At 42.8% G+C, this 25,918-nt stretch overlaps 1 protein-coding gene across 6 annotated transcripts in view; it reads right to left on the bottom strand.

The window, feature by feature from the left end:
- zmiz1a (zinc finger, MIZ-type containing 1a) overlaps positions 1–18,395 on the bottom strand; it is a 107,212-nt gene extending 88,817 nt beyond the window's left edge. For 3 of the 6 annotated variants that reach the window (XM_040001015.1, XM_040001016.1, XM_040001018.1), the window contains exon 1: positions 18,171–18,394. The gene's annotated coding sequence lies outside the window, so the exon portion shown is untranslated. Of the gene's footprint in view, positions 1–18,170 lie in introns of all 6 variants that reach the window. The other 3 variants (XM_040001022.1, XM_040001021.1, XM_040001020.1) reach the window with 2 other exon arrangements.
- Positions 18,396–25,918: the final 7,523 nt, after the last annotated feature.

Here is a 25,918-nt window from a genome sequence, read left to right as displayed (position 1 = left end):
TCCTCCTGTTATCAATCATTAATGGAGTTTCCATCAAAAACACTTCAACCCCTCAAGTATCAAATATCTCTTGAAGGTGGAAGACCCACATTCAAACATCCCACTTAATCAAAGGGCACACAATGTGCTCTCAGTTTCTCTCATTTTCACTTGCTCAAATTAGGATAATCACAGCACAAATTAGAAAATTGTTCACAGCTTAAGTGTAAAAGTAGGCATTTTCGCAGAGGTCTTCTTTTGAGTGATGAGGGTTAATGTGCAAATTTTAAATGTTTAAATCACGGGGGAGAGAAAAAGAAAAAAAAACAGCCAGTGCTTTTATTTTCTTACAGAGACAACAGATCAAATGCTGAATCTGCTTTCTTTCTATTTTTTTTTATATGATGCAACACCTCAAAGTAGTTGGAAAAGGGCTATGTTTACCCCTCTGTTGCATCAACTCGTCTTTTAATAATATTCACAAGCATTTGGAATTTGAGGAAACCTATTTCAGCTGCATTAGTGGGCCTGCTTTTTCATATTTTTCATTTCATAATGCAACACAAGAAGTCCGCTGAAGTGCAGGCAGGTCAGAATCTGCACTCTTTTACTGTGCGGTCACGCTGTTGTGATATACGAAGAACGCGGCTTTGTCTTGCTAAAAGAGCAGAAATATAGCATGGCCGACAATTTGTACTGTGGTATTTTGAAGATTTGTTACTGCTATTAATATTATATCTGTAACACGAGCTAGTTGTCTCACAGAAGTACATGAAATACAAATCTTTTTAAAGTCATTATCAAAAAGGAGCAACACAAATAAACCACATGACTAAAAACAATAAATTATCTAGTATTAGGCTTTGTTGACAAAAATCAAATATTTGGCACATGAGTGGCACGTGGAGTCAGTGCTTAGAAGGCTGCTTTTCATGCTTTTACCAGATGTAGCATCGGTTTAGCAGGCCTGCTGTTTTCAAACAAAGTCAACATATGGCTCATTAGCATATCTGTGCCTCACCTGGCTCCCTCTTTGTGTGTGTGTGTGCGTGTGTGTGTGTGTGTGTGTGTGTGTGTGTGTGTGTGTGTGTGTGTGTGTGTGTGTGTGTGTGGAGGAGCTGCCTGAGCCCCACCCACAGTCAAAGACCGGCACACAAGCAGCAGAGCAGAAATGATTTAAAGTTAAAAACTTCCAAAAAGCAGACACAACTCCTGTCTTGGTGTTGAGTTATCTCGGTGCATCTCCGCTCTCTCTTCTTCATCCTCCATCTGTCTGCACTGTTCTCAGCAACAGCTCCTCTCCCAGCTGTTAGCGAACTGTTATGCTACCTGGCTAGTTAGCGTCATTTCCCAGCATGCTCGTAAGCGCCGTAATTACTGTTAAATTATTTTATGTTTCACAAATTACTGGGAGCGTCACTGAGAGGTGAAGAGAGCTAACTGTGGATTGTTAACGCCCGTGCTACCGTACTGCTCGGTCTGTGATTTTAATCCTTGTTAAGTGGTTGCTAGGCAATGGGATGAAATCAAAACAGAACTTTTTTTGATATAAATCAGATGCTACAGTTGTGAAATTAAAATGACACAATGCTTAATTAGGAGTTATATGTGGATTAACACTACCAGTAGGTCACTTTAGCCCGTTGGTAGGTGGCTGCCAGGTAACGTGATGACATCATAACATCTGATGTGGATAAGAACCTTTGGGAGCTTTAATGTAGCTGTGTGCCAATTCTGATTGCTAAACTTGTGATCGTGTTCACCAATACGCCAGCCATATGAGTCGTGCGATTAGAACTATGAGTGAGAAGGGTTCACAGTTACTGCAGACCCACTCTTGTGCTTTTTACTGCTACCAGTAGACAATAATATAGTCCATTTAAGCCACTTGAAAAGCCCATGTGGATGTTTTATCCGTTCGCCACTATGCCACCCGGCACTACAAGCTACCCCTTTGCTTTAACTCAGAGGATTTACTGTCTATGTTTCCTAAAAAGGAAAAGAATGTATAATTTAATTGGTAATGCCACATGACACTTTTCCACTTTGCCTCCGTCCATCTTAAACAGACGACAGCACTTCTAGATCTTCTCTGTATACATTCTTTTCTTTGAATGGTAGAGTTTTAACTTGCATTTGTGGATGCCGTAAAATGTTCATCAGTTCAACAGCTTTCAGATGTGATCCTGAGACCATGCAGTGGTTTCCACCACAGCGTCTCTTCAATGCATTTCTTCTAAATTTATTTTGGAATTGTTCTTTGTGTGCGGTGATTTCTTTAGATTGTATATGAATCCCAGAATTTGGTGCAATCTTATGCTGAGACATTTTTTTTAATTTAATAATTAACTTATCACACCACATATAGAGTGATAAACCTATCCCCATTCTTACTTCTGAAAGCCTCTCCGCCTGTTTTAACATAATCTTGTTACTATGTAACCCTAATTAGTTGTTAGATGTTTCACCAGGCTTTTTATAGCCCTACACAAATTTTATAGCTTGAATTTGATACTAGTTACACTGTAAAGTGAGCATATGTTTTTTGAAAAGCAGTACAGCTTCTGAATCTCACTGTTTGATATATGTTGTGTCTGTGCTGCTTTCAGTTAAATATAAGCAATAAATTATTTGCACCATTCATTTACATTCAACAACGTGTCTGAACTTGTATATGCAGCACTGTTTGAAGAAAAATCTGGCTCGCTCTGTAAAGCTGAAGGCTGGCCTGGTCAAAGTCACGCAGGACACGATGTGCATCAGCGACACTCACGAAGAACCGTAACACTGCTGCTACCCTTTAAAACAAACACAAGGTTACACACAGCCCCGTGTGTGTGTTTGTGCATGTAAAGCTGCACACACACAAACACACACGAGTCAGTTAGAGTTTACAGCTTTGGACTGTCTTTAAGGGATCAACCAAGATCCTTCAGTCCACCGCCCAGCTAAGGCTACACGGTGTAAAATTGACTTTTACGGTATCCTTGCAGCATCTCCTCTAACAGCCTCGCAGGCTCAGATTTCACATACACACCATACACATTCTACACTACATAAGCACTGCAGCTAAGTGATACCAAAAATGACAGAGTATCCCTAATTACCCATCAAGATGGTTCTGACAGTGTTCCGTGTGCCAGTGATCAGTGTCATGGCGTATCGCCAGCAGCGACTACAGTTTGTCTGATTTGTAGCTGCAGCTCAGTAGTGGGTGGTACACCATCAGAGCTGCAGTGCCATATACTTTCTCTCTCTCCCCCTTCTCCTTCTGCCACCGCCCCCCCCCCCACACACACACACACACACACACAGACACACACACAGACTCACACTGTCCTGTTTCACTAGCCCCGACCTTGCCTGTCATCGGTATAAAGCAGCTTCTCAAGGCTGCTGCATTACAGAAACACAGGGAGGACACTGAGAAGATTCTGTGGAGAGAATTCGTCTTAAAAGGTTCAGACACAAACGTGGGCTCTGCTTTAATTTAACAAGCAAAGCAATATGCTTACATGCGGTGTTGAAAACACGAGTTAGTGAGTGAAAATAGACTGTCTACAGTCATGCAGCTGTGCTTTGAGCTGTACCCCAATGCCAACGTGCTCACAAAAACTGTGGTAACACGCAGATGGTTATGTTTACTACATTTAACACCTAGTTTTCTTGTGTTAGCGCTGTTACCTGTACTAAGCACAAAGTACAGGTGAGGCTGATGGGAGTGGCATCAGCATTGCAGGCAGCTGGTCATAAACACACAAGTGTTTGGAAGCTGAAACTTTTGCCAGAATGTTGCGTGAGCAGAAATGATAATGAAAATCACAGAGAAGAGAAGTCAGTTTGTGCACAGTCGATTCAGCAGCTGTAAAAGCACTTGTAAGAAAAAACCATCACCAAAGTCGGTAGTTTTCTGGGGAACATGAATGTCAGTGGAAAATGTCTGGGAACTCTGTCCCATAGATGCTAAAATAGGTCAGTATACACCAAAGTGTTTTACCAACTGACCATCACTGCTATAACTAGAACCACGTCAACAACATAGACTATATCAGGGGTGTCAAACATAAAACCCGGGGGCCAGAATTGGCCTGCTAAAGTTTCCAGTCTGCCAAATGAACATCTTTGGAAAAAATTTATATTTTTATAGCTATCCCTTCTGATCCAGAACACTTAGCAATTTATACAATACCAAAGTAAATAAGCAACAGACAAACAATTGTTTTTTCACTATCTACTATAGAAGAAAAGACAAAATATTAGCAGCATTTTTAATCATGTAAAAAAAAGCACTTCTTTGGCTTATATTAAAATATCTCCAGGATTAAATGGGCAGTTAAACTTCTTTACACTGACAAAAAGAGGAGTTTTACTGGTCCAAGCCACTTAAGATAAAAGTGGGTGTGGCCCACTATGTAAACAAAACTATATAAACAAAAATACCGGGTCACCGACAGGAGGTGTTCGACATGCCATGAAGCTCCCAGTGCACAGTTTATGTGCCGATGTTAATGCCAAAGAAGGTTTAGAGCTGGTTTATTAAGTCAGCAGTGTGCTGGGGACTTTTATGCACTCAGCACTCGGCTCTGTAAACCTTACACGTCTGACCTGCTGTGGTTCCTAAATGCTTCCACGTTGCAGTAAAACCACTTACAGCTCATTGTGGAATATAGAGGAAATTTCACAAACTGACATGTTGCAACAATGGCATCCTATTTCAGGACCATGCTGGAATTCAGTGAGCTGTTTAGAACAAACCATTCTTTCACAAAAGTCTGTAAAGCCAGACAGAGGCTGAAAACACCTGAATTACAGATTAAGAGGTGTGGCTCAATACTTCTGTCCACAGAATGTAGATAAACATGAAACGACTGTCCAAATATGAGGTCCAGTCCATGTCAGTTCTATACTGTGAAAAAAACACTTACTTTCAGACAAAATAAAATAGTTGAAAGCACCACTTTAGAAAACTGAGATGACTACAAAAACAACAGACTTATTGTGTTGGCCTGTTTAATTGAATAAAAGAACCTATAAAAACAATAAATACACGCGTGGAAGATGTGTCATAATTTATCTCATTAGTGTTGGGATAGCATATGTTATTATAGTGCCATTGTGAACCTATGAAAGGCTGATTTATACAGTGTAAGCACACTGTGAGCTTTGGCTATGGTGCTGTAAGTGAACTGAATTAATGCACAGAGCCAGTTAATATTTGTTTAGTGAAATGCTATCTGAAATCTGCAGCGCTGATGGGTTTTTTTTAAATGCCTTTAAAGTGTAAACCAGCCATGAGTTTGTCAGGTCATATGAGCTGTTCTGATCTTAAACCAGAGGCAGCATTACTAATGAAGGGTTGATCTATTCACTACACTGTCTACAATGTATTAATTGAGTAAATTAACCTCTTTGCAGCGACAGTATGTAAACATTTATTTTCAGGCTTACTGGAAGAAGCCTTTGCGTTTAAATCATGGAGCCATCATGGGCTTGGGTTCCTGCCAATAAAGTGTCAGAGGTCAATTACCTTTCAAAAGATAACAGCCACATCTACCATTTATCTTATCGCAAGCCTGATTTCCATCTTGTGGATTCATAAGTAAACAAGATGTTGAGATATTTATTTTGAAAGGGAGCAGGCGTAATAAAGGGGACTAATCTACTTGTCACACATGCTCGCCTTTTACTTTGTGACTCTGCTGACTCACACGAGATGAGCTGAATCAAAGCGGCTTCTGATTCAGTGACTAGGGAGCTGAGTATTCGAGAGGCTTTGAGCTAACAAATAGGTTTACTGCTTTATCTTAAAGGACCATACCTGTGGTTTCGTAGACCTTTCATTTGCTGCGCACATCTCAGATTTTTTCAGTTTTTATTCAAAGGCCTTTTGCTCATTGATGACTGTCTGCCAGGACAGAAAAATACAAGACAATCAGCAGTTTTGTTGTTCCTGTGCCAGAGCCAGACAAATCGAATCAGAAAAAGGGGCATGAAAACAGCAAAAATGCATCAGCTGAAATGATCTTTGAAAGTCATCAGACTGAAATCATAATTCTTAAATACCTTCCTTCCTTCAACATTAGTCTAACTACTCCAACCAAGCAGTAGAGCAATCTAAATCTGAAAATGATTTTGACAGACAAAAAAAGACACTAATCATTTGTTAGTGGTAAAATAGCTCCTTCATCTCCCTAACAAAAAACACAGCCTAACATCTGATTGAATCAAGAACCAAAAAGAAAAGCTTGATTCAGTCAGACTATGTTTTTGCACATTGAACTTAACATGTATACTTTAAACACCAGCCAATGTTAAAGAACAGTATACCGGCCATTTTATTAGTTACACTTTGCCAGAGTAGGGTTGAACCCCCTTTTGCCTTCAGAACTGCATTAACTCAACAAGGTGCTGGAAACATTCCTCAGAGATTTTGCTACATATTGACATGAAGTATCACACAGTTGCTACACATCCATAATGTGAATCTCCTGTCCCAACACATCCCAAATGTGCTCCACTGGATTGAGATCTGGTGACTGTGGAAGCCTTTTGACTGCAGTGAACTAACTAACTGTGATGCTCAAGAAACAGTTTGAGGCGGTTTGAGCTTTCTGACATCGTGAGTTATTCTGCTGGAAGCAGCCATCAAACATGGGTACACTGTGGTGTAGAGAAGAATGTGGACAGCAAGCATATTCATGTAGGCTGTGGTATTTAAATGATCCTCATTTGGTACTAAGGAGTCCAAAGTGTGCCAAGAAGATATGCCCTGCACCATTATACCACCAGCAGCAGCATGAACTGTTGATACAAGGCAAGATGGATCCATGCTTTCATGTTGTTTACACCACATTCTGACCCATTTCTTCCAATCTTCCATTTTTCAGTTTTGGTGAACCCATGTGAACTGTAGCTTCAGTTTATTCTTAGCTTCTTAGTGTGGTCTTCTGCTGCTGCAAGCCCTCTACTTCAAGGTCTGACGTGTTTTGTAGAGGAGGGAATCACCATACATCCCACAATACGATATTATCACAATACTTAACGCACGATACGATATTATTGCAATTTTTTAAAATATTTTGTGAAATTCAGATTCTGTACATAAAGGTAAACTTTATCAATATTCATTTTATCTAATATCAAAGTCTCACACTCAGTCTCTCATTTCAGTCAGTTTTATTGTTGACAAACTGAACGGTTTGTATTACAGTCTAGTCCAACTTAACTGAATGCAACCATCTGGTACAATTATAGCTTTTCTGAACTATGAAATTTATGAAAACTATGCAGCCCCTTCAGCAACTGAAGAATTTGAAAGTAAATTAAAACAAAATATAAATTTACATTAAATAAAAAAGTTTTAAACTTAATTAAAATAAAACATGTCTTAAATTAAAATAAGTAAACTGTCATGTTTATTGCTGCCAAAAAAAAAGTTAAACACATTTGGACAGTGAAGGAATGTCAGGATTCTTGCTCAGAAAAAGGAGCTGATCAACATGCTCTGAAGTCAGAGCATGTTCCAGTCCACAAAAACTTTTTTTGTAACAAAATATCGATTTCTGCTGTCCCTGTATCGATACATTATTAGCAAACAAAATATCACGATACTACACAGTATCGATTTTTTCCCCCACCCCTAGTGTTTTGTGTGTTCAGCGTCACTCTTCTGCATACCTTGGTTGTAACAAGTGGTTATTTCAGTTACTGTGTCCTTCCTATCAGCTCAACGGAGCGTGGCCATTCTCCTTCGACCTCTGACACCAGCAAGGCATTTTTGCCGAGAGCACTGACACTCACTGCATATTTTCTCTTTTCTGGACCATTCCCTGTAAACCCAAGAGATGATTGTGTGGAAAATCCCAATAGATCAGCAGTGTCTGGAATATCCAGACCAGCATGCTTGGCACCAATAACCACAGCACAGTTAAAGTCACTTAAATCACCTTTTTATCCCATTTTGCTCCTCCGTTTGAACTACAGCAGGTCATCTGAAACATGCCTACATGCCTATAGGCGTTGAGTTTCTGCCATGTGATTGGCTAATTAGACAACTGCATTAATGAGCAGTTGAACAGATGTGCCTACTGAAGTGACGGTGAGTGTAAGTTTTTATGCTGATTTCCAAACTGTTTGCTTTTGGGTTTTAAAAACTAGAAAAAATTATTGATTCTTAAATAAGTTAGAGTTTGTCACAGTCTGCACTGTGCTCTACAATTGTAAGACACTTAAATTACAATCAGGAACCATTGTCAAAACCGTTGTTGCAGTCAAAAGCTGAAAAGGCACTGCTTTGACAAGCTGCGCTGTCAGAAATTCAAATCAAAATGGGAAGTGAGTAAACATGGATATGAAACGGCGCGTGTGAATCTAGTTTTCTTTCTTTCCTTTAAAGGTGGCTCACAAATCTCTGATGTGGCGTCTTCAAATATACTCGCAGAAGGAGTTTTCACTCTGCTGTCAACCACATCACTAAGTGCCGATAACATAACTTAAAGACAACTAAATGCTGTGTGTGCTGTGATGGATTAGCTGTGTCAATCAAGCTTCTGCAAGTTACACTTCATAATCTAGTGAAGTCACTGGAAACAAACGGCAGCTTAAAAACAATCAGAAAACATCAGAAAAGATATGCATGTGTAAAAATACAGTGTAAGTGATTTGGTGTCAATGAGCTGGGACATGCAAAAAAATCATAATATTAGTAGCAAAACTAAGTTATGGTCCTTTAATTGTGAGTTTTCATTTTCCCATGACCGAGTGAGCATTCACCAGTCTAGTCACTTGGCAGGAACTCACCTGTTTTGGGGAGGGGGGAGGAGGGGAGCCACTGCTACAACACCAATAAATGTCAAAACGGTGAGCGGGATCAATATGCAGGCATTAATCTCTCAAGAAGGTATGCGATGTATCAAACTTGGCAGACGCTGTGTGTGTCAATCCACACTTATGCTCTCTTTAAAAAAAACCGAGCAGCCGCAATTAACGCCTTTTTATTCGTTCTGTCATTGGTTTTGTCATTAATAGCGTTGCCCCAGGCACAAAGAGCCAGTTTAACTGTCAAAATCCTCCCTTCAGATCAAGTGCACATCATCGTGCCTGATGAACAACCTGATAAAACTGACATTTCCCTCCTGCCTGCACCTGTGAGTCTAAGGAAGAGCGTTATCAGAAGACATGGGACGGTGCCAGCCCAGCTTGACTGAGTGCCACACAGTCCAAAGGACAGACGCTTCACATAAAGACAACAAACAACTTAATACCCTGGTGTGTGTGTGTGTGTGTGTGAGGGCGCCTGCGTGTGTTTGGTTGTGTGCAGTGTGAATTTTAATGAGAAACGCAGAGAAAGACACTGGGAGACCAAAACACAAGAGATAGAGCTCTGAGATTGTCTCCCACTGTGTCTGGACTGGCGGCTGCTACTCTTCGTGACCCCGATGCTTCGAGCCACAGATCAGATCAGGGACGCTATGCGACAGATGTCTGCCCTGGCGCTCTGTTCCAGGCATGAGTGCTGCTGGCACACGAACCGACGAGGGATGGCGGCGAGGGGGAAGGCGAGGGGCAAAAAAGGGAGAGAACAGAGTGAGCACAGAGGACGAGCTGGATGGCATGAAAAAGGAGAGGAGGGAAAAGAAAACAGGAGAAGAAGAAAGGGGTGGGGGAATTCACATGTCACTTCCTGCAGACTTCATCAGCAGGACGAGATATACTCCGTCACATCTCTGTCAGAAACCAGTTTGGGCAGAAAGCGATGCTACAAGTTCAGACATACCTCCAGCTGACCCCGACTGACCTGGGGGACGAACAGGAGGTCCTCACGCTCATTTTGAGAAATAAACGCTTGCGTGAGGCAACACACAAGCCTCGTCTCTGTGCAGCAAAAAAAAACTGATAAAACTACAAGTTTTCAATCAGGCACCGCTACACAAAAGTCAACGCACGACCTCCACACAACGACTCGCTTTCACTCTGAGGAGCAACACACGATAAAGATGATGAGAAGAGAGAAGAAGGGAGCTAATTATAGCCGCGCAGCAGGATGGCCAGAAACAAACTTGATTATCATCATCGTCAAGAAGGCACAAAGGAAACCTGCTGCCTCCCCTCTTCCACCACAATCCAATAGAGAGGCTTTTAGCCTTCGTAATGATTTAGAAAGTGACAAGTCAAACAGATTTACTGTGACAGCCTGAAAGGGACCAGCACGAACACTATAACAGCTCACGTGATCCAGACCTCCGAGCACTTCTCCTATTCCCCCTTCCTCTTCTACATCCCCTTTCTCAAGCCAGCCACCCCTTCACCCACCGTTCCAGTGGTCAGGGAAGAATGAGGCCGGCTCAATAGAGGTAGGCAACAACCCTATTCATTTCCCCCCTCACTCAACACGAGCCCCCTTCAAACGAGAGGGAAAAGCTCTGCTTTTGTGGAAGTTACTTAAAGCGACAGCCCACCAGATAAGGATCTGGTCACGGAAAACTTGTGGTACGGAGTAAATGGAGATACCTTTGTACAATTTTAACACCATTACCCATGGTTTATCAGATTTAATGAGCCATGAATGTGAGGTCAAATTTTCAGCTCGCAGGAGCAGCTGACAACATTTCTAAAGCACTGTTTGCCCTTCCAGCAACCGTAAAACACAATTAAAAATGCTTATTAATCTGCAAAGGAGAATCATTAAATGTGGAAAACATAAGGCAATCATTGCAACATCCTTTTTTTTTTTTTTACCATTATTAGTTTTTGAGTAAAGACAGTGCTTTTTCTTACCCTCAGTTTTTCATCCATATTCATTGGAAGGTATCTTTTGTGCCCTGAGTGACAGGCTCTACATTTGACTTTCATTTCCGTGTCTGAAACATGGAGAAAATTTATGTTTGAGCAGCGCCGGTCCCTCCAGGCCTGAGATGGTTTTCCTGGTGCAGTCATCTGATTTTTTTTTTTTTTTGCCTGCCTCTCTCCGTCTCCTTTCTCTGGAAGGTGAATAACACCTTGGCTGTTGCGAGCTTTGAAAACAGAGCTACCCCTAAAAAGCCGTCAGAGATGGCAGCAGAGGGATATGCGTGGAGAATACTCAAGAAGGAGAGACCCTCAGGCTACCCAGATTTGGTTTCCACTCGTTCTGGCTTCCAAAAACAAAGGAATTCCAGAGAAAATCAGGGCAGGACCTCACCCCAAGCCACCTCTACTGCTGCTGCTGCTGTTACTACCACTACCCCCATTTCCCTCACAAACACACAGCACAACAAAGGTGATTTCATGCACCCATCAATGAGACATCCCTTCTCTCTTGTTACACATTTATGCTGATTTGATATCCAGGGAGACATGACAAGTAAAAGAAGATGGCAGTGTGCGTGTTTGTGTGAAGTTTGGTCTGGTCCATCTGCAGCTCTCGTTTACTGTCACTAACCAGCACGACTTAGACATCATCTCTGAACCGGAGCACAACACTGTGCAACCGCCTCAAGATATTGCAGGTGAGGCAATGATATGACAAACTGCACCCCCACCCCATCTTTTCCAACATGCCCCTTGCTTGACTCAGACATGAAACGTGTGAGGTCCTCACGTGTGTTTTTAACAATGTCAACACATGCCATTCAGCCTCCACTCAGCTGGAGCTGCCAAGTAAAGGTTGGAAGACGGCTGTGAGAGCAATACAGCTGAGCCGTATAATAACTCTGGTAGATCATTAACATGTAGGTAACGGGAGGATGTTGGGACTGGAGCTGACACGGCTGACTGAAGAAATATTATCGCCTTTTTACTAACAATATTTACAAGCATGTTAAATATAAATCGCTTTACTCAAGCTCACATATTTATGAACAGCAGCCCGCATCCTTAAAACACAAGGACTCTCGTTGGTTTGTCAATAATGTTTGCCAGATAATTAAAGAGCCCTGGGAGACAATGATAAACATTGTTTAGAGGCTGATCCCTGGCAAGCGCCAAGCAGTGTATCATTGCTGTCTCCGGAATACACACGATTACCCTGGTCTCATTACTGATATGATAAACGACGGCTTCCACCGTGGCTTTGGTGTGCCGGGAGGACGCACGCAACAGGGGTAGATTAGGGGAAAAAAAGTGGTTAAACACATTGCCCCTGTAATAGACCAGCGCTAAACAAGAAAGATGGGTTATCTGCAGGAGGACTGCAGATAATGTTTGTGATATTTGCAAAGTCAGGGCTGCAGCCAGCTTTTATGGTGCTTCCAACCATTTATTATGAATTGCTGAGATTACTGTTTAATAATGTGGACTCAGACTCTTTGCTTCTTTATTTGCTTCACTCCTCATCATCCCATTGCTCCCTTCATCCCTCTCCTTCTCTGTGAAGTTAATGCTGTTGCTCGGCCCCGGCCCACCAGCCCGTCTCTTTTTACAGTTAGTGTATCCACACAGAGGTTTAAAATATGCCCCTTTATCTGAGCCGCCCAGGCGGGAAAATGAAAGGGATGTCAGTCCTTAGAACCCTGGGAAAGCGCCTGGCTCAACCGCCAGTGTCAAAACTGAGGGAAGGGCAATAAGCGGGCAAACACACTGCACACGGTAATAGACTTTCTTTTTTTTCTGTCACTGAGCAACGTCGAGAAATAGGAAGAAAACAGCCTTATTAGAGCAGTGAGGCTCACGATTATATGCCAATATGATTTGAGGAGGCTCTCCATAACAACCACAACAGGCATCATTAACTGACCAAAAGGCAAAACTGGAAAATCAAACCCCAGCGTACGGCCGACTCCCTGCCCTTAAAGCTGAATGACATTTTTATTGCTCGCCCGCACCTCGGCAAAGAAAAACGAATGCCGCTTTTCGCTATTGACCACGTTATCAGCCCAGCGCTCCTTGCATGCGTAAGCAGCAGGCGTCGCGTGAGAGCAGATATTGCATGACTCCTTCGCAGCCTCATAACCCACACCGCGAGCTGGAGAATAAATGCTGTCCCTTTGCATTAGTAACACCCCAGTTAATTTACGTTGTCAGAAAACAAGGAAGTATGTATCCCTGGAGGCCATGATGGGAGACAATTCGACCGCCTTCATAGAATCTCTGCCATCACTCTGCATCTCCCACGCAACCTCCACCAGAAAATCAGCATCAGCGTGCACTCTGAAAGACAACAGTGCCGACTAGACAAGGCGCTGTTTATAGCACAAATGGTATTATAAACACAGCATGTGGTGTATTATCTTTAGAAAATGATTCATTATGGCCTATAAGCTAGAAAGATTTGCAACACGCTGGGTGGAGGGGGTAACTAAACTGTATCTAAAATTAATTCCTATCATTGGGAATCCTCCTCGAGATGAGGTGCTGTTGCTTGAAAACATAACAGGTTATATTGACGCGGGCCCAGCAGGCCGGTCGGCCCAGCACCTGGCATGAAATGAAGCGCAGGACAAGCCTCCTGAGATAGCGAGAGGGAGTCTAAGCGCAGACCTGAGTGGCTCTCTGGCAAATGAACCCACGTGGGACACTGTGCAAGGTGTGAGGACCTCTTGGAGGAGGCTTGCAGACGTGCTCGAGTATCAAGAGAAGCAAGGCAAACACAGCAGATCAGTGCCAAAACTGTAAACCCACTGACCCAGCGTGAAGAGGGAGTAATTAGCGACTGTACTTACAACTCAAAGGAGGAGGAAAGAGTAGAGGAGAAAGTAGGGAAGAGAAGGGGGGGGGAGCTGAGAGCACACAGTTGGAGGATGAAGACAATGAGTTTGTTTAGCTTAAACAGGATTTACAAGCCAAACAGACACACGCCAACGCCACTCACTCAGACACATACTATCTCTTTTCCCCGCTGCCTGCCGCCCCTCCCCGCCCCCTCCCTGTTTCGCCAACACAGACGCACAGAAACGCAGCTGAGACGGGCTCTCAGCGAGGATTTCATCAGCTGGAGGAAAAAAGTGAGGGTAATTGCTCGCGATGGTGAGAAGTCTTGAGTGCATGCAGCGGCGTTGGGGCGAATGGATGGATAGAGGGAACATTTTGTTCCTCCTGTGCGGGCTCCGACTCTCATATTGTTCCTGATGAGGCCGGGTGTCATTTATGATTCAAGGGCCCCCGCTCTCTCACGGCGGATGGGAACAGGACACGGCCATTGTGACGTCCTGTGCACTCGTTTCTCAAAGAACATTAAATCAAACATGCATGAGATGGTGACAGGGGTGGGCCGGCAACTTCTCCCTATTCGCTCTCCTCACCTTCTCTGCACTTTGTTTCGCTCTCGTCTCAGGGAGAGAGAGAGGAAAAAAAGAAAGCACTTAAGAGGACTGCGTCTCCCTGATGTTGGCAGAGCTCAAGAGCTGAAATGACGGCTCTTAAGAAAGAGGAGTTAAGCTGGTGTTTTGTCTATATTAAACCGATATCTGTCAACAAGGAAACAACTGACAGGCAAAGCAAGGACAACACGGAAAAATTATATCCCCGCTGTAGTTCCTCATAGTAACCAGAGCCTTTATTTACCTCAAATGCAGAAGGTAACAGGCCTTTATCTGAAGCAGGATTGCATTAGAGGCAGCATTTTATTTCTAATTCCCTCTGTTTGATCAGCGTAAGTGGTCACGATTAAACAAAGCCTCATTGCAATCCCCCGCCATTTGCCATGTTAAAGCTCAATCTGTTAATACTATGGCGACTTAGTCTTGAGAGAAAACAAGGAAGCTAAACTCCACCTACCCACTGCACACATGGTATTAGTTCATTTCCGATCTAACATGAAAGTAAATAAAACCCAACGGGAGCAAACAGAGCAACTCATTCATGACAGCACGTGCAAAACATTTCACCTGATGTCCATAAACATCACCCGCATGCCCGCTCGGGTTCACGGCTACAGTCCTACACGGTCGTTAACGAAACAATGCTGCTCGCCACCGCCGCTTGAGGACTCAGCATTAGTCATGCTGACTGTCCAGCCTACCTCAAGCAACTCAGGAGTTTAAAAGCAGCGGTCTCTTCAGCCACAAACCCGAACCACAGCGTAAGGTTGGCAGCTTGAAGAACAGTGGTGACAGGCATGTGGAACTGAGGGTTTTTTTTAATCCCGGCGCCTCATGTTGGTCCACTTTTGGCTTTCTGCACTGAACTGATGTCATTGCACTCTGTCAGCAGGATGAGTTACATCTGCTGTATGCTTCATTTTCTCTGAATTAGTTAGCCTGCAATTACCAGGCTTTAACTTGAAGGGAGCTTAACTGTAGACTTATGGGTAGAATTACAACAACATTTAGGAAGTAGTTAAGTGTCTGACAAGAGGGCACAACCTCAGCTCAAACTGAATATTTCAGGTTTTAACTCCCTCTAAGCTCTTATTCTCAGATTGAGTCTTTAAAAACGCTCTGAGGCAACACACGTTTTCCCTTATTAAAAAGACCAAAATAGGCACATTGAAAAACAAAAGGCTGGGTTTTTAGATGACAAGTAATGCCAAGTTTGAACCGCACTCAAGACACAGACAGCGAGAGAGAGACAGAGAGAGAAACAAGGCCTGACTTCTGCTCTGGACACGAGTGGGTGGGTGCTGGTGAGACACCAGACTACAAGAATCTGTGTCAAGTTGAACAGGCAGCAAGTATTTCACAGTAGTCCTCGAACAACAGGAACAGTCAGATGAAATGTCAGGCTGTCAAAACATTGATTAGCGTTCGCCAGGTTTTTAAGCACTTAGCTGGCTGCAGCTGTGCCGACACACACAGAAAACAGCGGCAGAGATGGTGCAACTTGGTAAATTGCTGAGTAACAAAAAGCTAATTACTGAGACACAAGTAATTAGTTGTTTTCCTGCTACGTACTTCTAATCAGCATTACCTCACTGCTTTACCGAGGTACAATGACAGGGGGTAATGTTAACTCACTACCTTAATCTTTTCTGTGACTAATCAGCATGTGAGACTGAACAACTGCACAACTTAAGCATGCGTCGCAACTTTCTGCAGCCCAAACCATCAGAAAAGACAGATTGATACTAAAAAGATTTGGTTTTAAAGGATACATATTTCCCAATATTTTCCCCAATATTGGCTAATGCTGCAGCTTAAAGAGAATAATCTCCACATTCTGCCTCGGGATCAAACACGCTGTTGGATGCAAACGTAATTTTTCTTCCCGTTTTGCTGCAACTTGTAGCGGGGCCAGTGCATGTGTTGTATTTCTATCTGCTGAAAATTTCACTATTTTTCCAGTAAGATCGCCTTCACATTCTTGCACAGGCAGCCAAGCACTCCATTCTCAGAGAGCACGCCTGCAATTGTGTCCAGCACCATCTTAAATGACTTTGGAGAAGAAGAAGAAAAGAAAAAGAAAAATTTGATTTCAAAGTGTGTATGCTGGAGCCTTTTAGCCTGTTTAGTGAATCAGACACTTCTGTCTTGTCTCTCAGTCTGGCTGGCTGGCTGGTTGCAGAGAGGCCCCATGAGGGACAACAGAAGGAAAGAAAACTCACACGAACACACACATACACAAACAGACACACTTCCAAGTTTCAAACAGTTGCAGATGGCTTTAATTCCTTGCCCTCTTTCTTTCACAATTTATCAGGTAACCTACTCTGAATGACTGTGCCGCCTTTTCATGCTTTGGTGAGATGACTTAATGCTCCTTTGTTTTGTCAGAAGAAGGGGGGCAAACAGCACTAATTAATGTGGTGCAGCTGACAAGTGTTGCTGCTGAAACAATTTCATTACATCACCAATTTAAATTACCCAGGAAGGAGACACTGGAGGGTGCACCCATCCAAAATCTGTTTATACACTTTCTGAGACATACAGGGAGTGGACACAATAATACGAACACCTGCAATCCAATGCAATACCCCAGTAATGAACCCAGTAACTGTTTTTAAGCCTGTAATATCAACTTTTATGCAAGGCTGTATCAGATTTCTTAGGAATCTGGTGCTTTTGGGCGTTTAAAGCATGATGACATTATAACAGCAGTTAATTTGATCATCCGCTCCAATCACGCTCCCTTCAACTTCAACCTTACTAACAAGTGAAGGGCCCTTTTTGTCACCCTCTCTCAAAGTTCAGCTGTCCTGTAGCAGGGTGCACGGTAATGAAAGAGCAGCAGTCTCCACCTCCTCCTTCTCCTCCTCCAATCGTGAGCCCCCCTCTTCTCCACTCTGCCCAGACTGGCTTCACATCCAGACAGGAGGAATTTAACGGGGAGGGTCCACCAGACTTAAGGCAGAAGCCTGCACTGAGTCAAAGCTGCTCATCCACACTCCGCTGCAGAAGGGCTTGTAAATGTGGCAATGCTGTTCTCTATCGGGGATAGTTTAATGTAGAGCAAGCCAGATGCACATGCTAATACTGGACCATTACAGATGTGAGTGCACTGCAAGGCTCCAGTGCAGGCATACAGCTATTATAAATCACCTGAGCATTGTCTTAATTGTAATAGTCACACTGCAACACACAAATACACACAAATACATATAGTGCAAGTAAACTATCTATCAGAGGCCAGATTCACAAGGTGTCCCTGCAAAGGTCCCAAACGACCTAACACGTTGAGCCACTGATCTTTGAATGATCCCTGACTACATCCAGCAAACACAACTAGTGTTATCAGATAGCAATTACCACTGAAGCTGCATGACATGTGCTGTTCAGCAGAACAGAGCAGGGCAGCATATGGACATGCCTACTAATTGCATTACAACAGGTAGCGGGTAATAGCCTTGAAGGGAGTCAACAAGCCCAGGCACACTGCTGACTGTTAGCTAAGTGACACACATTCTCAGTTTAGCATCAAACGAGCCATCAGCTGATCCACCGAGACGAGACATTCACCCACACACATACACACGCAGACCTGCAATCACTGACTTACTAGCGCATTCCTTTCTAGTGATTTTAAAAATAATGTACACACGCCTCACGAAATGATCCTACAGACCCAGTGACTTTGGACGTGTCGCTCCAGCGTAACTACACAGGTAGAGGGGATACGCGGCACAGTCTGGATATTACGCCGCGTAAACGAGCTCCGGCTCGGCTCTTAACGTGCACCCGCTGGCACGAGACTCTCAGCGGCTGCTAAAAGGTTTCCAGGAGGTCACCCTATTGTTAGCAGGTAGTATCTGTCCAGCGGGAGGCAAAACCACACACACGCACGCAAACACACGTTCAAAACCCCGCTGTGTAACACAAAAAATAACCAGGCGCGAAACTTACTTTGAGCTCGGACCCGAGCGGCAAAGCGGCGTATTGTGTCTCCAAACCGCGTGTTTACGATGCTCCCCTCGCTCACTCGCTTCCCTTCCACAAAGACGACGTGAGAGCTCCGAAGACGCGGTGACTGAGTGACTGAATCAACTATCGTAGAGCACGGCAAGTTGAAGTGTCAGATTACACTGGCTATTCAGTTACCAGAGAGAGCCGTGCTCGGCGGCCGGCGTGAAAACGTGACCTAGACTTTCCGCGGAAGGACACCCGGGTGTGAAGGCGTAAGTAGACGCTAACAGCCTGATAACGGCACGTTTCACACTGGAGCGGACTGCAGCCGGCAGCTCCGGCTATTGTCTGCTTTTGTGTCATTACAGCAGTGATGCCTCAGAGCTGCACTGTGTAACCGAGCCAGGAGTTAATTGCTAATTCAGCCATTGTGTGAGTTTAATAGCTGTTAGTAAAACATGATAGGAATATACATGAAAGGCAACATCGTAAGCTTATCTGAGATACAGATTTATTCACGTTATTATCAAAAAACGACTTAATTAACTAGCTAGTAATTATTATTGTTTTGTTGTTGTTAGTAGCAGTAGTGATGTGAACTCTATTAACTTTATTAGCCAATTTTTATTGTTCTTTTTCTTATTATTATATATTATAGTACCTTTATAGTGTAGTGGTTTACACATTTGCTGAGAAAGCAAACAGTCCCTTGTTCAGTCTCAGAAAAAGACACAAATCCCTTTGGAGTTGTATCAGGAAGGGCATCAGGTGTAAAAATCCACCAAGTCAAACATCCAGTGTTACCACCTGTGCATAAGGGAGAAAACAAATCTCTTAATAACTGTCTAATTATTATTATTATCATTATGCTTTAAGGTTAAGTACAGGTCATGCCTCACACCACATCTTAAATCATCATTAAATCTGAGAAAGGATTCAAATTGAAGAAAATTCAGCAAGACACTGTACTTGTTGGTTATTTATTTGTTTGTTTTTTAAATCATTTCACTTTAGCTTCACTCAGGGGCGATTCTAGGTTCAGATTTTTAGGAGGCCTCAGCTCATTAGTTGGATGACCTATTGTAGTGTCTAAGAACAACCAGAGATTTCAATCCAATCCACCCCTTTTCGCCCGTTTCAGGGTGGAGCCTTTAGTTATCAAACCCGAGGCTAAGGCTCATTTGTTAAAGAAGTTAAAGAGGTATTTGTGGCAAAGCAGATAAGATGAGAAACACGCACAACATTATTTCAGTCTCTTAATCACATAGAGGCAGTCCACCAAATCATCAAGCACTTAAAGTAGCATTAATCAGTACAGACACTGGAAAATCACTCTGCAACACCATAGACCTGTACATGAAGCAGGCTGGCAATAGAGTTGTTTTAAAATTGTTATTAAACTTTTTGAATTCATACAAACCCTCTGTTTATTATGCAGACTCAGCAGAGAGCATCATCTACCCGAATTTCACGAGTGGAGAAATGATTTGTAGTCAGTCACTTCAATGTAGTGGCAGCCATCCTGTTCGAGCCATGTTTAGAGTGGTATGAATCTTATAAAATGCTGTCATTCATATCAATATTTTCTGTCTAGAACGCCCACTGGCATTTTTAAGTGCGCTACTAGAAAGCATGCAAAGCATCTGTGAAATGCATGAAAAACTACTAAAAATAATTGTAGTTTTTCCAGCTAACGTCACTATTTGCTCCTTCATTCTTCATGTTCTTGTACAACCTCTCTGTCCTTACTCTCCATCCTCTCTCTTTCCAAGAAACTAGGAAAAGATAAGATAAGATAACTCTTTATTGTCATTGCACAGTCATACATAGTACAATAGTACAATGAAATTGGAAAACTCTCCTACGTCGGCACTACATATAACACAACACGACCCGATACGACACATCACAACGCAACACAAACAACACAACACAGTATAATAACTTAGTAATAAAAAAGAAGAAGAAGTGTATTTGTATTGCACACTGTTATTATTGTACATTAATTGTTATTGCACCTTGTTATAAATATAAATATTATTATTGTTACTGTTTTTACCGTTGTTACCTCCCCCCCAAAAAAAGTCCAGGTAGGTAGCCAGTCAGGTCAGCTATTTGCATTGATTAGGGCTATTGCCCTGTTGTAAAAGCTGTCCTTGAGTCTATTTGTTCGGGACCTCAGCAGCCTGAACCTCCTGCCAGACGGCACCAGCTTAAACACCCGGTGTCCTGGGTGTGTACCATCCCGTAGGATGCTGTGTGCCCTCTTGAGACAGCGAATATAATCTTATAATAATAATCACAAGAGCAAGTGGGGGATCCACAATCTACAACAGTACAGCACACTGCTGTGTTATGTGAAATCATCATTAATGAATGTGGACAAACGGAAGCTACAGCTTTATCATTTTTGTGAACATGTCCATTCTCACCTGTTTCTTTTTGCTCTTTCTTTTTGCTGTCTTTATCCTGCTCTCTCAGTCTTTGTGCCGTCACCCAAAAGTTCAGTGTTACAGTCAATGAAAGACATAAAGTGATCCGTCAGTTCATAGCAATATTCAAACTGAATACAGGCTGCTTCTGCACATAGACAGGTAAAATCATTTTGACCTGCTGTCACCTGGATCTGGAGCTATACTGTAAACAAACACTGAAGTCCAATTCAACCAGAAAAGGAAAAGGAAGTTTTTTTTAACAAGCTAAAATAATAAAGTACAACAGCTTCTTGACTGGCATCTAGCGATATACCAGCAAACTATGAGATCAGAAGGTTAAAATTAGCTAATAATCTCTAATGATTTAAGCTACATTAACTAGCGTTTTTGACGCTATTTTGAGAACAAATAAAAATTAGCAGACACTATACAAGTCAAACCACTATCCACGCATTATCAGAATGGTTTTCATTTTGCTGTATTTCAGTTAAAGTGTGTTTTAAATCTGCATAACTGATTTGTGTCATTAAATTAGCTCTTCATCTTCTTTCTGCCGCAGCAATGAAAGTCTTATCTAGGCGATCAATGATAAACAACATTGCTGAAGCAGCAACACCTCTGTGTGAGCGCACTGTAACATCATCACATCAACAACACTGGACACTTCGTTCTCTCCTGTACTGCTGTCAGTCGACAAGTTAGGAAAACATAACATTTGACGCTAATTCCAAAAACATATAGTAAAATATGTTATTATTAGCACTATTAATATAGCTATTATTAGGAGGTACTCTGATGGGGTCGTTTAAACACTTGCTTATGGCTTTCCCTTGTTCATCTCTGCCCAACCTGCAGTTGCTTTATGACCCACCAGCGGGGCCTGACCCACAGGTTGAGGACCTCTGATTTAAATAATAAGCAGGTTTATTTGAAAAGTAATCAGTCACTTAAATAACTGTCATTTTTTTCTCCCAGTTACCTAATTAATTAAACTTATATTAAGCAGTTACATGTGTATTATAAGTAAGAAACTACAAGACACAGTAAGAAACTACTGTTTAGTTGACCATATCTTTCTCTTGGGACCTGCCCCACAGTTAACAGGTAATCGTTCATTTAAATAACTTGCAGTTATTTTTTTCTGCCAGTGAACAATTTAATTAAGCATATTAGTTAATTAATTATTATAAGTTTCATGTGTATTAAAATATATTTATTGAAGTGTTATTTACGATGAGCAAAAACCAGCCTTAATGAACAATTATTAATTCATTATTATTATTAAACATAAAGCATTATCCCAGTCACAGCAGTTCCAGCAGAACATTAAATATTGTTTGAAGTAATAAACAACATTAAACTGCAGAAACACGTTTTTATTTATTTATTATTATTTGTTTATATTTGAACGTTTCATTAATAACTTCCCATGTGTGAAGCCTATGTTCCGTCTGCACTCCGCTCCAGCAGTTGTGCAGGCCGGGCTCCAGGTTTTGCAGACGGCCGGTCTCTGGTGGAAGCCTCAGAATAACAAAGACATGTTTGAGAGCAGCGGCAGGCTGGGCTGAGCGGTGACGTCAAGGAACAATGTCTCTCCTCCCGACACGCACACGCGCGCACGGCAGCACGCAAGCTCTTCCCCTCTCTTCCTACTCTGGCGAGGCTGAACTGCCCAGAGGGAGGGCCGGTCAGCTCGTGGTGCATCAGAAAGAATCACTCACTCCTCACGCTGTGCCTACATACAGGATGTCTTCAGTGTGTGTGTGTGTGTGTGTGTGTGTGTGTGTGAAGAAAATTAAAAAGAAAGAGCAGAGTCCCAGCTAGTCACAGCACAGCTAGACCTGCATGCATGTTTTCCAAACAGTGTATTTCTTGTCGGTGAAAAGCATAAATCCAGTATTATCAGTAAAGGTGATAAAGATTGACAAGATCAGGGCTTCTGAAAGGTAACTGACAATTTCCCTTCACACACTGTCCTCAGTCCAGGGGTCAAATTCCTATCAGCAGCTCCCGGCCCTGGCTCTTTTCCTTTTTGAAGGGAAGGAAGAGACTGCCATCCTTTTAGCTTCCTGCCTGCAGGGCTCCTGACACTGATGCAGCACGGCCCTAAACGGGGGTATCTGCAGAGAGAGGGGGTTGGTTGGGTGTCTGCATCACACTGTGTCTCAAGGACACCCCAGCCCTCTGGTCGAAGCAGCTATCCACACTGATGGGGACAAATGTGGCCAGTGACATCACCGACTCTGGCAGTCACTCATTTTTATTTCAGGGGGCCAGTTTCTTAGACGGAGATTGGGCGAACAGTCAATGTCACAATGCTGTAGCTGTAAGCTCATGATGTGATTTTTTTTTCTTCCCCCCTTTAAAAATGGCTCGTTGAGATGACCCCCTGTCTTTGTGGTGACACCGCTTCTGTTATGGATGTTTTTCATCTGTCGTGTTACAGCAGTAATATTGATGTTAACACTGTGGTTCACATCTGAGAAATCACATATATATGTGTGTGTGTGTGTGTTTCCTGAAATCCTCAGGCCGTCGTGTTGTCAGACATTTTGAACCTTCTTCAATTTAAAAGAAGACAAATATAGGTTTCCTTATTACTCTTTCCTCAGAACTTGGGATCAGCAACTGACAGATCTATTGTTGGCTTTTGCCATTTAGTTTTTATTCTGACCGTAATATTAGCCGTTCTGGATCATCCATCAACGCTTTGTTTAATACCAACTCAAGGCGACAAGCCCTGTTATGAGTGTCAGGGGGGCTTGCAGCTGGTCGGGTCATTCTTCGGTGGCACTCCGCAGTTCAAAGAATGGCTTGTTGTCAGAAGTCCTCACTTTCATGGTAAGGCATGCGCCTCAGCTTCTCCAAATAATATGGCCAGATGGCTGCCAATAAGATGGATGGATTATAGGTGGGGTGACTTCGGCTTGACTTTGGCTCTGTGTATAATTTCATACACGCAGCATTTCAAAGCCTGAGCGAATGCATCAAAGGAGAACAAAGAGAACTCGCAGTGAAGCATGCTCCGACAAGGTTAATACATATTGCATTGTGTTGGGGTGTATCAAATTAACATATGAAAACTGTTTAGCCCTTTAAACATTAGTGAACATCAAGGCAAGCCTCGGCTCCCGACTCGTGCTCAAACACGAAATGATGTACATTTCCTTTGGCCACCGTTCTGCTGGTGACAAGGCGCCTCTCTATAGAGGCAGCGCCGGGAGTGATGGATGCTGCTGGGGCTTCATGTTGCTACATGATGGAGGGAAAATTTCAGTTGTGCTGACATCAGCTCTCCCATTCACACAGAGGTGTGATGGTGGTTTATATGCCACCCTGTTGTCGCCACCATGACTGAGTGACTGACAGAATGACTGATACGTCTTTCACAGGACAAAGACAAAAGAATGTTTTCCACTGGTGTAAGGCGTAAATGTGTTTTCTGACCCTGCTCCTAACCAAGCTTTCTGCTACTTTGCTAACAAAGACATGCAATTATACAACTAGCAGTTCTATAACGGTGCACTCCAGTACTTTAGAAGCAATCCCAGGATATTTCTCCCAATAAATTCTGCTGTGACCCTTCGGGATGCTTGTTTAGCATTATTTATTGCATTAACCTTTCATAAAGTGGGAGTAGAAAGAAAAGAATCCCATGAAGTTTCAGCACTTTGTCCATATATGTAGAAAAATGCTTCAGACCTCATGTGAACACAAAACACACATCACAATTTTTCCAAAGCCCACTTTAAGTCTTTAAATTGTTTGTTCTGCGTGATGACCACCAGCTTTTTTAACTTGTTTCACTTTTTTCTTAACCACCCAATTCAGGGTCACAAGGGCCTGGAGCCCATGGAGCTGTCTTGAGGTGATAGGTGCAGTGAACCCTGGATCGGTTGCAAGCATGGCTTAAAGAATATCTGACAAATCATTGCATTTTAAAATGGAATTAGTTGCCACAACCCGGTATGAATCATGAGTTAACCATGGGTTAAACCCACATGCCGAATATCCTGTTTTTAATAAAAAATAAATGTTTGGGTGTGAAAATGATCTAATTGATTGAGCGGGTGACTGAATCCAGAGGAGGTGAGACAAGGGTTAATTTTCAGGACAAGTAGAGAAGATGTGGGGCAGTAAATGGATCGTCTCCTGCAGAGAAAAGGCAGAAGAGCACTATTTTAAAACAAGACAAGAGAAGTCTGGTTGAGTACACCATTGATTGTCTCTGGCTGTGAGAAGAACAAGGAGCAGAGCGAGAGAGAGAGAAAGGGAGAGGAGGAGAGAGGACAGAAAACAGATGATGTGACTGCTGGACTCTGGAAGCTTGGACAGCCTTTTATAAATGCTCGCTCTCACTCTGTCTGCGTGTTTGTGTGTGTTTCTCTGTCTCGGTTGAACTCTCCATTTCTCTTCTGTTTTTCGTGGTGTATGTTGACTGAGCAGTAAGGCAGACAGCCCGGGCCCCATGCTGACTAGTCCGACTGGCTGTGGGGAGCAGAGAGGCAATCAATGAGTGCTCACAATAGAGCGCCAGCATCCAGATAGCTAACAGCTCCCCGAGGCCATGGGAAATAGGTGGAGAAGAGGGGGATGATAGAAGAAGGGGAAAGAAAGGAGAGAAGAGGCAGAAGAAAGGTACAGAGCATTGAGCAAAGAGATTTTGTGGGTGTCATAGGTGGTTTTCCAGCCACTGGCAGAAATAAAATAGAAATAATAAAGAAAAAAAAAAGCCTGTTTGAAATACTAAAGCACACATTCCTTTGTGGTTGTTTATGCTCACTAAAGCATGTGTAACTTGAAGATTACATACAGTTCAGGAAGCAAACTCTTGGCTATATCCAAAGCAGGAGTCTTAAGTTATGAGATGTAATGTGAAGAGTGGTGGTGCAATGCTTGGGGTGATGGCTGCAGTGATAGCACTATTTTTAGTTGGCTTCTTATTCCCCTCATTGTTGCATAGTTTGCATGTTTGCATACGTGTGCGTGTGTGTGTGTGTGTGTGTGTGTGTATGTGTGCATGAGAGAGAGACAGAGAGCGCGAGAGACTCTTTTTTTTTTTCATTATTATTATGCAATGCAGTATCTGACCTTGGCAAGAACATGAGCCAGAGGGATAGGGAGAGAGCTGAGTAAATGTGTGACCATTTCAACCTCTGTGTCATCCTTGACTGCACAACTAGCTACCTCACTAGTCACAGGGGAGCTCTCATGAGGACTCCGAACATTATTAATTCAGTTTATTCAGTTCCATAGGTTGCCTGCTCCGCGTGTTACACCACCATCGGAGCTTGTTGCGAGGCTGGAATGGAA

The sequence above is a fragment of the Simochromis diagramma genome, unplaced genomic scaffold (genome assembly GCF_900408965.1).
Source record: "Simochromis diagramma unplaced genomic scaffold, fSimDia1.1 OVJJ01000421.1, whole genome shotgun sequence".
NCBI classification, from domain to species: Eukaryota; Metazoa; Chordata; class Actinopteri; order Cichliformes; family Cichlidae; genus Simochromis; species Simochromis diagramma.
This window is presented reverse-complemented; position numbering and strand designations above follow the sequence as displayed.